General features: G+C 37.6%; 2 pseudogenes; both read right to left on the reverse strand.

Annotated features, from left to right (window-relative positions):
- Window positions 1-4143: 4143 nt before the first annotated feature.
- LOC145765384 (alpha-tocopherol transfer protein-like pseudogene) lies at window positions 4144-5949 on the reverse strand (annotated as a pseudogene).
- A 7283-nt stretch (window positions 5950-13232) lies between these two features.
- On the reverse strand, window positions 13233-14222 carry LOC145765432 (alpha-tocopherol transfer protein-like pseudogene; annotated as a pseudogene).
- Between the last annotated feature and the right edge of the window lie 732 nt (window positions 14223-14954).

The raw sequence follows: 14954 nt of genomic DNA on the forward strand, positions 1-14954 counted from the left end.
ATAAAGCACAGCTTGTGAAGTTGAGAATGAATCTCAAAACTTCAAACTGCTAAGTGGTAGGCAGCACCAGCACCGCAGCAAGTAAAAATAAATCCTACCTAGCCTATAATTCTTGGTCTCAAAATTTCGTATAATCATGCTTATAGGCTCAATAATACCTTAAATGCTAATTTCTTCCTAGAACAGACTGAGTGCTCTGGTCAGGCCAAATTGAAGTGATACAACAAATTAGATTTAAATAAATTCATATTAAAATGAATAAGTAAGTTCTGGTGCTATACTTCTAAGCTCCAACTAATCGCTGCTTCGCGACTTGACTAAACTTCCAATTGTTTCAGACTGAACGCAAAAGGAGCCAGGAGAGGCACAATGTTGCTTTTGCAATGTTACCATTCCATTGTTTAGCAATGGCTACAGTAGGCCTCAAAGAGAGACTCCTTTTTGATCTTTGTATTGTATTGGGCGCAAATTAGATTTTGAAGAAAGTGCAAACCGCAAATTTTAACTTTTACCAACCGATTTTTGCGCCCTTATCCATGTGGCGCCCATGGCTCGAGCCCTGCTTGCCATACCCTAGGTACGCTGCTGCAAACGGAGTCGTAATCTGCCAACGACTTCATGTCCAAAACTACAAAGATTACAGATAGCTTGTCATATCCAATGCACAATCTGGAAGCTGGTCTTTAACGTTTTATGGCTAGGGGCCACTTACACAGATTTTCAAAATTGATAAGCCTATGGGTAAAAAGTTTGGTTTAAAATTTACCTTAGCCTACCAGTTCAAACAAATTGTATCACAAAAGAATTTTAATAATTCATTTCTTGAAAATTTGTATAGCCTTGTGTGGCGTAGCCTATATTTCAACAGGCTAGAACTTCAAAAATCTATCTAAAGTGTCCCCATCACCTATAGGCCATACTATTTTCACTTTATAGCCTATCTCGATTCAGGCAAATCTATCAATTAAATTAATTAACTAGGCTACATTTGAGTGAGCACTGAGCACTGTTTACTTCGGATTACATTATTTTGTTAGTTCTTGTGGGACACAAAACTTTTTACTCTCTTAATCCAACCTCTAAAACTATGCATGCCCAACATCGCTGGTTAGGTGAATAAAATGTGATTCAACGAGCAAAACAAAACAGAAAATTTTGCAAAAATGAAAAAAATTACATTAGGCTAAATATTCCATTTAAAATTACAAGCCGAAAAGCACTGCACGAACTAAATATGCGTGAGCCCCTAGGCCTAGACGAAAGCGGGCTCCCAGGGGCTTCCAGAATGAGTTTAACTATTATCGAGTTTCTGTAACAGCATTTTTCTTTATTGAACCGTTAAAAATATTTAACTAAAATAAGTGGGCCCTAAACAGCCGTGGCCCAATGTCACGTAAAGACCTATAGTAAAAAAAACCTACAAAACTTCTTAGTTGCTGGTGCCCTCCACCCTGAAAAGCGCTCCGTGACCCTACTGGTAGGAGGGCGAGAACCCCGGTTGAGAAACCCTGCTCTAGATAATGAATGTTTGCATCCTACACGACTGGGTATTTTTATATTCTTGCAGGCATATTCCGGTTGTCTTTCACGAAAAAGCCATCTGTCTTTTTGGTCGACCAACTCTGTATCATCCGTTATGAAGTGTATGCTGCTTTATACGAATGCCCCAAGCAATTGGAATCAAAACACTCTTTTCTTCAAGTTTTGCTTGGCAAAGCTGACAAACAATATATCTCTGCGGATAATTGGACGGAATGCTCATAAAAATTGGACTAAAAATCGAATAGAACCGGACACTGTCCTTTATCCACAATGTCTACACCCGTCCTATCGGATTGTCTCTGTCCGGACAGGTTTAGGGGAAGGCGGGGCAAGTTGAGCAGTTTTTTTTTTTAAATCTTTTTTTTTTTTATTTCACTAACTTTTTCGAAGACTCAAGTATTGCATTTCAAAAACATGCTCATAAGCCAAGTTTTAAGACAAAAACTGATTGGTTTTATTTATTGTTTTGCACTGTATTCGAGTTTACTGTAGCCTAAGTAACGATTGCACAACTTGAACCGGATTATTTTTCCGGGGCAAGTTGTGCAGCACCATGGGGCAAGCTGTGTAGCACCATGGGGTAAATTGAGCAACACTAGGGGCAAGTTGAGCAACACTAGGGGCAAGTTGAGCAACATATTAGGCTGTGGCAAGCAAAAGTACAGACAATTTAACAAATCAGCTATTTTTACATTCATTCACTATCTCCAGACTTTGAAACTATGTAAAAATGGCTAATAGGCTACAACATTTGTAAATTAACAAAGGCGGTTTACAGGAACAGTCATGGGCTCTATCCAAGGGGGGTGAGGGGGGTGATCACCCCCCACTAATTGGAGTGGGGGGGTGATCAATGCAAAATCACCCCCCCCCCCCCACTCATTTGGCTTTGAAAAGGTTTTGTGATATTTTATTGATCAAATTTTGAAAAATATATTTTCGCTGTTAGCACATTTATATTTCATTTCAATATAATTTTTTGGTTTGGCAACCCTGAACTACGAGCCAGGCGTTTACACTGTGTTTTAACTTAGTTTGCTTGGTAGCCACTTTAACAAGAAAAAATTCTGCCTCTGCGAATAACTAGAATGACACCGCCAACCAATCAGAACATGTTATAAGAGGCTACCGTTCAATTGTGACCTTTCTCGCACTTAGCCAGAGAGTTAAGCTTTGTTTTGAACTTTATTTGGTAATTACAGAAGAAAAAAGAGCAATAGCAGTTGTGAGAATCGAACCCACGTCAATGAAATGACTACTTTCTAACCCTAACTCCTAAAAAGCCAACCAGCTGCCGACTTAGTCGGCAGCAGTGGCCGAGTGGTTAGCGCGTTGGGCTCACAGTTGAGAGCCTGCATGTTCGACTCCACCCCCCGCACTTGCTGTTGTGTCTCTGGGGAAGAAACTTCACTATAAGTATAATTGCCTCTACCCAGTGATCGATTTCGAGTAATGGGTAGTACCAAATTTAAGTCATAAGTATAGTAAACAACCGGAAACAGACATTGCTGTCGGCTGCAGCGTGAGTCAGGTGTACGTCAGAAGGCGTACACCGATGCATAGCGCTCAAGTCCGTTTTCTCGCAATGCAGGGTAAAAATATGAAAAACAAATAAACAAACAGCTGATAAAAAATCCGGCATTTGATTTGTTTTGCATGATCTTCTTTTCGCCCTTTTTCACGTCACGGAAAACGTAGTTTATGATTGGTTCGAGTTTTCATTTGCAGTGCCGGAATTATTTCTTGTTAAGTGACTACCAGTTTGCTTACCCAAAAATACCCTTTCCGAAACATACTTTGTGAAACGACTTGGAAACCCTATGCTTCGATCAGAAAGAAGCTGATGCTGCAATGGGGGTCTGGGGGGCGCAGCCCCCCAGAAGTAGAAATGACTATTACGATTTTAGCCCACTGTCCAAAAATCACTCCCCCGAATTCTAAAAGTGGATAGGGCCCCTGGGAACAGTTGCACATCTTGCCCCGTCATCAATTGCACAACTTGCCCCTTTCACACTTTTTTTAAGGAACAAAAAATTTCAAGAAAACTAACAAATGTACGAAAAAGTTTTACCTGCAAAAATACAACTACATCATATGTCTACTGCCCCTACTGCTAAAGTTTGACTAGTTCTACTGTGCATCCAAAAAATCAAACTTTCGTTTGCATCCGAGTTTAGATCCTAAGACCTAAACACCTTATTTCGTTGATCAAGCCCAACCTGCCCAAAAAAACTGAAAGCTGCGATTCACGTGCTTTAAAGGCATTATGGTTAGAATATAATAATGGCGATAAAGATTCATTACGCTCGTTATTTCCTTTCAAACGAGGACTTGCACAACTTGCCCCGTTGCACAAATTACCCCGCCTTCCCCTACTAGGTTTATTAGGCTCATTAACTTGGAAAATTTTGCATGTTTTGTGCAGGTTTGTGTTATAATGGCGCTATATGGTGGATTTCTTGTTTACAGAAACGCTGCAAATCAAAGACGTGGGCCTACAAAAATAATTAATCAAAAAGAGCTAGTTCTTTCATACGATTATAATATAGCACTTTCAAAGAAACAATACAAATGGAAAAACTATGTGATGTTTTTGTCTGGTCTAGTCTAGGTCCATTGGAAAGATTTCGAGCCCGTAAATTTTACGGCGTAATACGATCTAGGGCCGGGTCCAAAGGTATTCCCAGGACTTACTGACAACGTTACTGTCTGTGAAGACGTGGTAGCCTACTGTATTGTAACCTGAACACAAGGTTCAAGCTCACTCTGTAAAATAACATAAATACAGTAGCCTATTCAGATATGGAAGGCCTACCCTATAACAAGTCACGACATGGTTTTGCTATCTGACTGCTATGAGTTCTACCAAAATAAATGTGTATGCAACTAATAACGAAGTAATTTTTGGACAACGTAGCAGAAATGTTGTTGCAATGTTGTACAGTTTGCGTTATCAACTCACACATAGGCTACTGTATGCAACATCAGCAACGAGATTTGTACACAGTGATCCGATGCAATACGTACACAAGGTCATAGCCTATAGTCCAAGGCTACAGATTTCTGTCCAAGGCGGGGACAGGTCCAGTAATACACACTATAAATTCTATGGCACTTTCTGAGTTCTGATCAAGAGTTTTTTGTTTTGTAAACGTAAAAAAAAGACTAAATGTAGGCTAATTCTTCACCAGAACAAATTCAAAACAAAAGCAGACATTTTACATTTTGTAAAATTAGAAATATTTTTATTTCAAACAGCCCAAACTTCGATCGTGTAAACTGCGTCTGATCATGCAAAGCTTACTTTGATCAAACTATGGTAAACACTGAGTGTGAAACTGATTCTGGATGCACTGCTGTCTGCCGCGAGCCAAAGCAGATATAGCCTAAGCCTAGGCCTAATCTATTTAATTTCATCGTTTCCAGAGTTGATCACCAATCGTTGTAATATTAGTTTTAAAATATTGTTGTGGAAATATTGGTTTCACTAACTGCTTTATAAAGCAGTGCCTTCGTTAAGTAAGACAGATTTCCAACGGTTTGTATCAAGCTCTGGGCCTGATCCAGCAAAAAGAAATGGCAACACTGAGCGATCTATCATGGTATACAGCTTAGTAAAGTCGGTTCCATGAACACAAAATCTTTTCTTGGTTTTTTCTTTCAGGAAAGGTTGAATAATACCAAAGACGACATCAAATATTTTTGGTTGATTGGTGATATTTATTCCTTTCAGTCTTATTGGAATGCAATCCTGAATAGTGGAAGAAAATCGTTTAGCTAATAATGGAGACATTTGCTTAACAATTTCTGCGTTGAAGTAAGCTTGATCTTGTAAGACAATAATTCCATGAATTTGAATTTCTTCATTTTCTAACAAATGATCAATTGACAGAAACATTGATGCAAACATGTCTGTTAAGCTATTACATCCTTCCAATCCAGGTCGTAAAACAATTACAGTTGAACCATTCTTAGCTTTCCCTTCAATAGGACAGACAACACCTTTTTCTAAAACATCTTTAATCAAAATTGGGTTGTTGACTTTGTCAAACACTTCAGGCCATTCTCCTCTACGCTTATGATAATCAGTCAAGGCTTGCAATGCACGTTCTTGATCGAACTTCCTTGCTCTTAAAAATCTGAGAATGAAAAGATCGTCTTCTCGTACCAATTTTATCTCATGATTCCTTTCCTTGAACGCGTCTCTCAGTTGATCAATGGCTGCCAGTCGATCTGCATCGTTTTCCGGTTCATTCAATTCTTCAATAGCTTTTGCAAGCACTTCCTTGGATAGCCTACATTGGTAGCGTGACGTCATTGCTTCTTTTAGTTTACGTAAGTGCAAATTATCTCTTGTTAAATTATCTCACATCATCGTATCTCTTGGACTGAAAAGAAAAGTAACGACAAAATTCTGAAATTGACAAAAACACAAAGGAGATTAATAACAACAGTTAGAAGGTGTCAGATGAAATTTGTAGGGCATATTCACAGACAAGGAGATTCAGCTCTCCCGCTGAAAAAAAACTTCGTCAATTTGGGCAAAAATGTCCAGTTATTTAGGCAAATCAATCTTCGATGTATGTAGGTTAAAGTTAAGTCAGCCTTATTTACCTAAGTTGAATGTTTTGTTGCCTGTCTGTTCGTAAACTGCTAAGTTGGTAACTGTGGACTTATTGGACCAGGGATCGGAAACCCATGGCTCGCGAACCATATATGGCTCTTTGTGACGGCATCTAGTTCACAGAAAATTTTATCATAACTTTTCATTACAATTTAAAGCTGAAAATACGATCAGAATGCACCAGATTAGTTGTACTTTTCAAATAAAAAATTGGGGAAGGTCCCCCAGACCCCCTACTATTTTTCTCATCTTTAGTAAACACATGGCCTCACTTTTACAACTCATCACCTGCCACTACACGTTAATTGTATTAAGTGCTAAAGCATTATTAGGTTCTAACAAAAATACATTTTCAAAATGTACCTATCATCATCATGGCTCTTTTACCTAAAAAGTTTTCCGGTCTCTATATTAGACTATACAGTATACACTATCTAAGAGATTGTGAGTAATGTTGCGTTTTTAAAAATATATTTGCAAAAACAAAATTTGGGCAAAATTTGTTCGCACCCCAAAATAATTTACTCTCCTACGGCTATGCTTTTAATATTTGGTTAAAATTAAATGTGGGTAATCTTTACCCACATTGGCTAACTTTTACCCACATTGGTTACCTTTTACCCACATTGGCTAACTTTTACGTAAGCTTTACCCACATAGGCCTTAGCTAACCATTACCCAATCTGGGTAATGGTTAGCTAAGGCCTACGTTTTAAGACAGATTTTTGAAACTTTTTCGCTCAAAAGTCTGTTAGAAAATTCGAAAAGTGATTTATTGAAAACAATCTCTTATTAATGAATAGAAATACCGTCTCATTCTATGCTTAATGAGAAATCAATTGACAGAATTTTTGTGATGATAGATTTAGTTATATTATATTCAACTTGATCGAATCTTGCAATGCTGCTCTAATTAATAGCAGCCTTTAGCTTTAGTGCAAGCTGTTTCAGTTTCAAGGTTTTGCCTAAAACACTTAAAAACCATTAGACAATTGCTTACAGCCCTCATTCCGATTTGCCCTAACTGTGATCTAAAGTTATAGTTTTAACTGCAAAGCAACACCCGAAGCCATGTTTGAATGATTTAGCCTATAGGGGAGAACCTCCATCAATGGGACAAATTTTGCGTTTTGCTAATTTTTTTAATTTTGTAAAGAAATGCAGTGGTTTTTTTTTTGCAACACTTTTGCCAATGCATTTTTTTTCAAACAACACTTGGTTTGATTTCATTATCTCCAGTGGTTTAGAAATAACGCACAGTTTTTTTAAGGTTACTCAAAACGTCCCATTGTTGAATCTGGCTCCACCATTGGGACAGGCAATTTCTAACAATGGGACAAAATTTATAATCTGTGTAAATGCATATTATAAACTTGATATTCACTTTGTTATTGATTATATTACTGTAGTGTATCATTAAAGTTTTCTACATTTTTCTTATCTTCATCATTAAAAATCTTTTTGACACCACAATGAGGTTGAAAACGTAGATTGCCTTGATCATTATTTGCTTGGGCTTTTTTGTATATGTGTCAATCCAGTTTTTCAATGTTTATCTTGGTATGTCAAATTCTCTTGCTACAGGTCTATTTTTTCCGGTTTGTATTGCTTTTTCAACTACAGTTTTCATAGTTAAAGGATCTTGTTTCCCTTTTTACGAATGAGTCGAGTTGATTTACAGTGTCCCATTGATGGGCAAGACTTGCTGTCCCATTGTAAGAAGCCGTCCGCAAATGCAAAAAAAATCAGCTAGATTCTTAAAGACTACCTCACTGACAACAACGTTTTGTCCTAAGAACTACCAGACATATAGACTATGCTACCATGCGTTTTCAACCTGCTTCGCCAAGTATGTACAAAAATATCTTCAAGACAAGTGACCTATCTTTTTTTACTTTGGGTATCAAAAAACACACTTTCTTTAACAAACCAGTCATGCGTGCAAATTGAAGGATCCCACTGTTGGTACAAGCTATAGACTACATGGCGAATTGGAATTCGTCATGTACGTTGTGCTCGCTTGATCAACCAAGCGTGGGAGACCAAGTGTCCCATTGTAGAATCGTCCCAATGATGGAGGTTCTCCCCTACAATGTAAAACTAATCTCAAGCAGAAGTATTCGATAAAACCCCCCCTGACTTTCATTTAACTGAACTACTAGCTTCAGCAAGTCAAGCTTATGCTTCTATGTGTGCGTATGTTCACTTGTGTTTGACTTAGTTACATTGAACAAAGCATTGGCTAAAAATTAACAAACTTGTGTTAGCCTGTTTCAAATGGCTTTAACTATTTTTTTACTCTGCCACATAATCTTCTTTATTGCTTCCATCAGGGATAACTAAACTATTTTAGGTATCCCTGGCTTCGATAGATCGAAACGACAATTTTAGATTACCAAAAAAGCAAATATTTTGCGTTCAGAATGATTAGGCCTTTTGTTCACGTGAAGGTAGTGAAAGTCAGTATCAGCAGACTACAACAAATTGCCAAAATGACATCATTTTTCAAAAACGCCAAGGGCCGATGTCACAATTCGCGTCATGTTTCAACAATGACGACTTGATTGAAGTGTTTTCTTCAGCACACATGTTAGGGATGTATTCACATGTATTCCGTGACCATTATTATCAAAACAACAAGGCTTTCATAAACCCTTCGTGATGTCACATTAACTCACAGGCACAAAAAGATGTGACCTCAAGCCTAATATGATGGGATATACTCTGGGCCGTGTTAACCGTTGTTAACCCCTCGGCCGAAAGGGGACAAGATTGTTTGGGCGGCCACTTATTTTAATTTGTTTCATGTTTATTGACTGTTTAAGAAAGAAAAAAGCTGCTACAGAAGCTTGATAGATTAATAATCAATAGCTTAACTGTGTTTACTGTTTTCAAAATCCCCAGCTGAGGGCCCACATCTGTCTAGAGGCCCACACACATTTAGTTTGTGCAGCGTTTTTCCGCTTGTAAATTTATAGGCTATGTAACATATAATATGTATTTTTTTTCAATTTTACAAAATTTTCTCGCTCGCTTTGTTCGCTTAATCACTTTTTATTGATATAACTAGCTACGTTGGACATGCATAGTTTTAGAAAGTGGATTAAAGGAGTAACATTTTTTGTGTCCAACAAAAACTAACCCAATTATGTAATATTTCGAAGTAAGCACTGCTCACTCAACTAGCCTAGTTAATAAGAATTAAATTGATAAATTTCAGTGTTAATGAACATAGGCTACAAAGTGAAATGTGCCGTAAAAACAGTGATGTACGTGTATACAAAAAATATTGACGCTGGCAGCGTAAACGCAAACGTTCGAAAAAGCATACGCCGTATGCGTCCACGTAACTTGTAAAAAAAGTTGGCGGCGTCAGCGTCAGCACATACACTAGCGTAAACTCATTTTGTTTGCTCGATGCCAAACATTCACACGGTATAAACCACTCGAAACAAACAAGTTTTATTTTGAATTTCCACGAAGAAACACAAGCATCTGAAAGTGTTCATCTGAGATTTTGCTGCGTTTTGGTTCTAATATGTCTTTGCCCATTGAAAACATTCTTTCAACTTATGCAAAATTTGGAAAGTTTGTTTGAAAACAAAAAAAAATGCAAACAACAGCTCAGACATTAAAAAGTATACGTTGACGTTATACGCTAAAAAACCGCGAAAACTTTACGGCGTAGCCTCAAGCAACAACTATCAAAAAAAATGTGGCCGTAAGCGTTAGCGTAAACAAAAAGTCTATGCTGCAAGTATACCGCGTATACGCAGCCTACATCTCTGCGTAAAAATAGGTGAAGCAAAGGTGAAGACATCTAGCCTACACATGCATTTTCGATGTTCTAGCCTACTGAAAGGCTACGCCATGCTAACCTACCCCATGCTAGGCTATACAAATTTTCAAAAAATAAATTTTTAAATTCTTTCTGTGGTCGTGAATGAAGTTTTTTAATAGTAGGCTAACTTAAATTTTAAACAATATTTTATACCCAAATCTAGCATTAATTTTATGAATTTGGTTATCTGTAGACCTACAAAGCGACCTGTGGTTACATACAAAGTGTGCATTTTGGTAACAAAGACATTAGGGCCCTATTGCACCAAAAATGACAAAATCAAGGATATAATTGTCAAAATATTTTTGGGAGCAAGCCACCCACACCCCCTACCCAACTTTACTTTTTCAGACACTATGTTTTACATTGTCCATTTCTCTTGTAAATTTTGCTTTGTTAAAACGTTGGTCCTTCCCCAACTCTTTTCAGACCCACTGCTGCATTGTGGGCTTTTTTAGTTTTTTTTTTCTAAAAAATCTTAAAGCTGTTAACTCTTTGCTAAAATGATAAATATAAATTTTTATGCATACCGGTACATTGAAAGAGTTTGCGGCAATAAATTAACGCTTTCTTGTCCTATTTTTGAAACCCTTCACTAAACACAAAAACCCACTAATGGATTATTAGAGGAGGCAAGATGGTGCTGACAAGGCCTTGGCCATAGCCTACTTTTATTTGCAATTGTTATTAAATTCGTTACACCTAGCCTATATTTTTACTGAAATACGTAAACTTAATTAATATCTTGATGTACGGTAGTAGAATGAGCAATGTATTACTTTGAAACACTACATATTTTTCAGTTTTTGATTATCTAACCCTAACCCAAATTCCTACCCTAGAGATATCTAAAGAAGAGGATGCGAAGGCTTTTATTACGTGACAATAGAAGGGCTTCCGTTTATCATAAATAATTTATGTTTGTTATAAAATTGGCACCGATAGTAATTTAATAAACCTTGTTATGATAACCTGCATTGCGCTATTAGCATCAAGCCTGGATGTTCACTGCATGCTCATAGTTACTTAATTGTTAATTCAACTTCCCGTATACTTGCTTTACACTTAAATTACTGCAAAGGTTTTATTTAAAAAATAGCTTACTGGTAACCTTTCAACTGTTTTTCTAAACAAGTATTCTTTAAATATGCTCTACATAACATTTGTTAACTGTCTTCTGTAACTAACTGTATCAGCTGCACGACAAAACTTTCTGCAATTTAAAAAAAAATTTCTGTTTACCACAGGGCCGGATTTAGCTGATGGGGGGCCCGGGGCACTTTTAGATCGGAGGGCCCCCGTGCAAAAAAATTTTTGCGCCTACGGCGCGAAAAACCATCTCTACGTCTGCAGTAGCATCAGTCCAGTACTGCACAGCATTTTGCAGAAACTTTAAAGGCCAAAACAAAAAAAATAACACAAAATCACATTTTTTTCCACATAGGAGGGCCCTTCAAAAGTCGGGGGGCCCGGAGCAACTGCCCCCTCTGCCACCCCCTAAATCCGGGCCTGGTTTACCACGGTACCAACTACCGTCCTTTTAGTGTCGTGAGAATAAGACAATCGTTGTGATCTTTTGCATTCCCTTCTTTAGATTTTCCTGCCCTACCCCTATCCGTTGCTGGTTTGAAACGCGCATGCGTTAGATTGGTTAGAACCTAGTTGCCAGCTAAACAAAATGTGATTAAGCGAGCAAGAATGGGTTGCGAAATTCGAGAAACCTTGCATCTTTTTAATCGTCTTTTTAGGGACACGGACACGTGACCAAATGCCCTCTTGGATCCGCTACTGCTTGAAATAATAATAATCATGCTTTTATTTGCGTCCATTGCGATAACATACAGACCACTGCGATCACAGATGTGATACAGCAGAAGACAGGAAGCAGCGAAATGACATATAGTCTTTGAGTCAGCAGCTCCTCTTGTATTGGGTTGCCATTAGTTTACTTTGCGGAGACACAACCGCGTACTCTCCAGCGGTTGTCGAACCCACGACCTTTCGAACATCGCACAGACGTTCTCACCACTCAGCTATACGCAGCCGACGACAATGAAACCATCAACGTCCCTAGACTCTATCGTATGCCACAGTGTCGATTGAGATTTCGCAGGATAAAAGCTTAATTATTGCCTGTACAGGTAACCGGGGATCCGTTTTCAGGAGGTCAGTGAAAGTTTTCGAATTTTCAGCATGATTGATAAATTATGACAAAAAAAATTGGTTGTGCTTTATTCGTTTATTTCCAGTGATTCTCAAACTGTGTGTCGCGAAGCCCTAGAGCGTCTTTAAAAATTTCAAATGGCGTCGCAGAAAGGTTCGGTTTTCTAACTAAAAAAATTATGTAAAAGAGTTAGATCTTTTATAAGGTTGTATGTAGGTATGTTCAACTGAATTATTTTGAGACAGCAGATTGTTGATCAATGCTTAATTTAAAGAGGCAAACATTAAGTTAGCATTCTATCAGCACTCACAGTTTTGCCAGGATTTTGACTACAAATAAAAAGTGAGAAATTATTGGTAACTTAAAGGTCACAAAATTTTTATTAATTTTTTCTAAAATTTATAGAAAAACATTAAATCAGCATATAGATTACTGATTTTTGATTCTGTGTGCCAACATATAGCTTATACCGGTAACATAAATTCGTCAATGTCATCAATCGCCATAAGTGCGTTGCGAGTTCAGTAAATTATTTTGAGTGTGTCGCTTCGAAACTTTTGAAGCATTTGTTTCCGTTGATAAACGCGACATGGCTCACTAAAATTTCAGATAAAATTTTTGTTAAAGGTCCTTGACCACTTCAAGGGCACCAAAAAGGGTCTGCCAAAATCAAAAGGTTGTGAACCACTGTTTTAAATTATGCCCCACTATGATGTGATTACTGCGCTGTGATGCTTTCCAATTTTTGTTGCTTTCCAAGAAGTTTCAAGATCAAGCGGCGCTGTTTCGACTCTTGAGGTGTGCGTTTGAGTGACGTATTTTAAGGACTGCTCTCCGTTCAGCGGCACCTAATGCATGGAATAATTTCCCGGCAACAACATTTTATCAATCGAAATTAAATCCTACACTGTGTCAATCTCGGTAACCGGCCCTGAGTTAAAAGCCTCTACAAGTAGGCCTATGCGAAACTACCAGGAATAACCTATCAAGGCTTTGTCAGTCCAAGGATAAAGATTCAACATCAACCAAACAACACTCTATCTCGAGATAATTGTAAGCCTACGTGATTTCGTTATATTTTTTGCAGGGAGTCATCAATATACATATTTAACGTAGGCTATACAAAAAGTAAGTTGATTGGTTCATTTTTTTTAGATATTTTATAACGCTGTGCCTTCGTTAAGTAAGACACACTTCCAACCAATTGTGTCAAGCTCTGGACCAGATCCAGCAAAAAGGAATGGCAGCACTGAACGATCAATTTTCGTGAATAATTTAGAAAAATCGGTTCCATGAAAGACAATTCTTCTCTTGGTTTTCTCTTTTAAGAAAGGTTGAAGAATAGCAAAGACGACATCCAATATCTTAGGCTCGTTAGTGATATTTATTCCTTTAAGTCTTATTGGAATGCAATCTTGAAGAAGGTAACTAAACCGCTTAGCTACAAGCGGTGACGCTTGTTTAGCAATTTCTGCGTTAAAATATGCTAAGTCTTCCAAAAGAATGACTCCATAAATTTGAATTTCTTCATTTTCCAACAAATGCTCAACTGACAGAAGCATTGCTGCGATAAGGTCTGTTAAACTGTTACATTCGTTAAATCCAGGTCTTAATACAATTACAGTTGAACCATTCTTAGCTTTGCCTTTAACAGGACAGACAACACCTTTTTCTAAAACATCTTTCAGTAAAATGGGATTGTTGACTTTGTCAAACACTTCAGGCCATTCTGCTTTACGATTATGATGTTCAGTCAAGATTTGTAACGAACGTTCTTGGTCAAACTTCCTTGCTCTTAAAAATCTCAAAATAAAACTATCGTCTTCTCGTAGCAATTTCATTTCTTGATTTTTTGCTATAAATGCATTTCTCAGTTGATCAATAGCTGCCAGTCGATCTGCATTGTTTTCAGGTTCATTCAGTTCTTCAATAGCTTTTGCAAGCGCTTCCTTGGATAGCTTACATTGGTAGCGTGACGTCATTGCAGTTTTTAATGTTGGTTTATGCAAGTGACATTATTGTAAGAAAAAGGCTATATCATATCATGCCATTTAAAGTCTGCAACGGTAGGTTAGTTTAAATGTTAAGCTAAAATTCAAATAGTCATATGGCAGGCTGGGTAGCCTATTGCTTAACTGTTACGGACAATTTTCAAATCAAACGTCACACAGAACCGTTGTCTACTGAACCTGACGTCTTACGTCATGGACTGTTGCTAGAAATAAGCAAAGATTGCATCACCTTTGTCACACCTGTGAAACATTACATAATCGTTAAATCTTGAATTACGAGATATGGTGTAAGCCAAATTCAACAGGTGTTTGAATAGCTTCTTAATGCTTATCCTTATTACGTCACAGAAACTACTTACGTGCGTTTGAAATATTGCAATCTATTCTCGTCATTTTAAAATTGTTGCTTGAAAGGTTGGTCGCATATTTAACTGTTTTGCTTAGTGCTTGCCAGCTAGACAAAATTTCCGTCTTTATCTCAGTAATTTGTATTGTAGTGACAAGTTTTTAGTGGCGTACAGTGTTGCGTTCCAACTTCGACAGCCTTGAGGCTAATTTTACAGAAATACAATTCTTGAATAGACGTTTTCAGAAGAGTGTTTCTTTCGGTCATTACATACAGACGAACGGATCCGGGAACTTTATGTTACAATTTTCTCACGAAGAGATTATGGTTTACCGCTGTGACTATTAACAATGGCCCAAAGTACTGAACCCAGCAGCATATTTTGGGGAAAAATGGTGGACGAGGTACCAAAGTTCAGTCAAAGC

Source organism: Aplidium turbinatum, chromosome 2, assembly GCF_918807975.1.
Source record: "Aplidium turbinatum chromosome 2, kaAplTurb1.1, whole genome shotgun sequence".
NCBI lineage: Eukaryota > Metazoa > Chordata > Ascidiacea > Aplousobranchia > Polyclinidae > Aplidium > Aplidium turbinatum.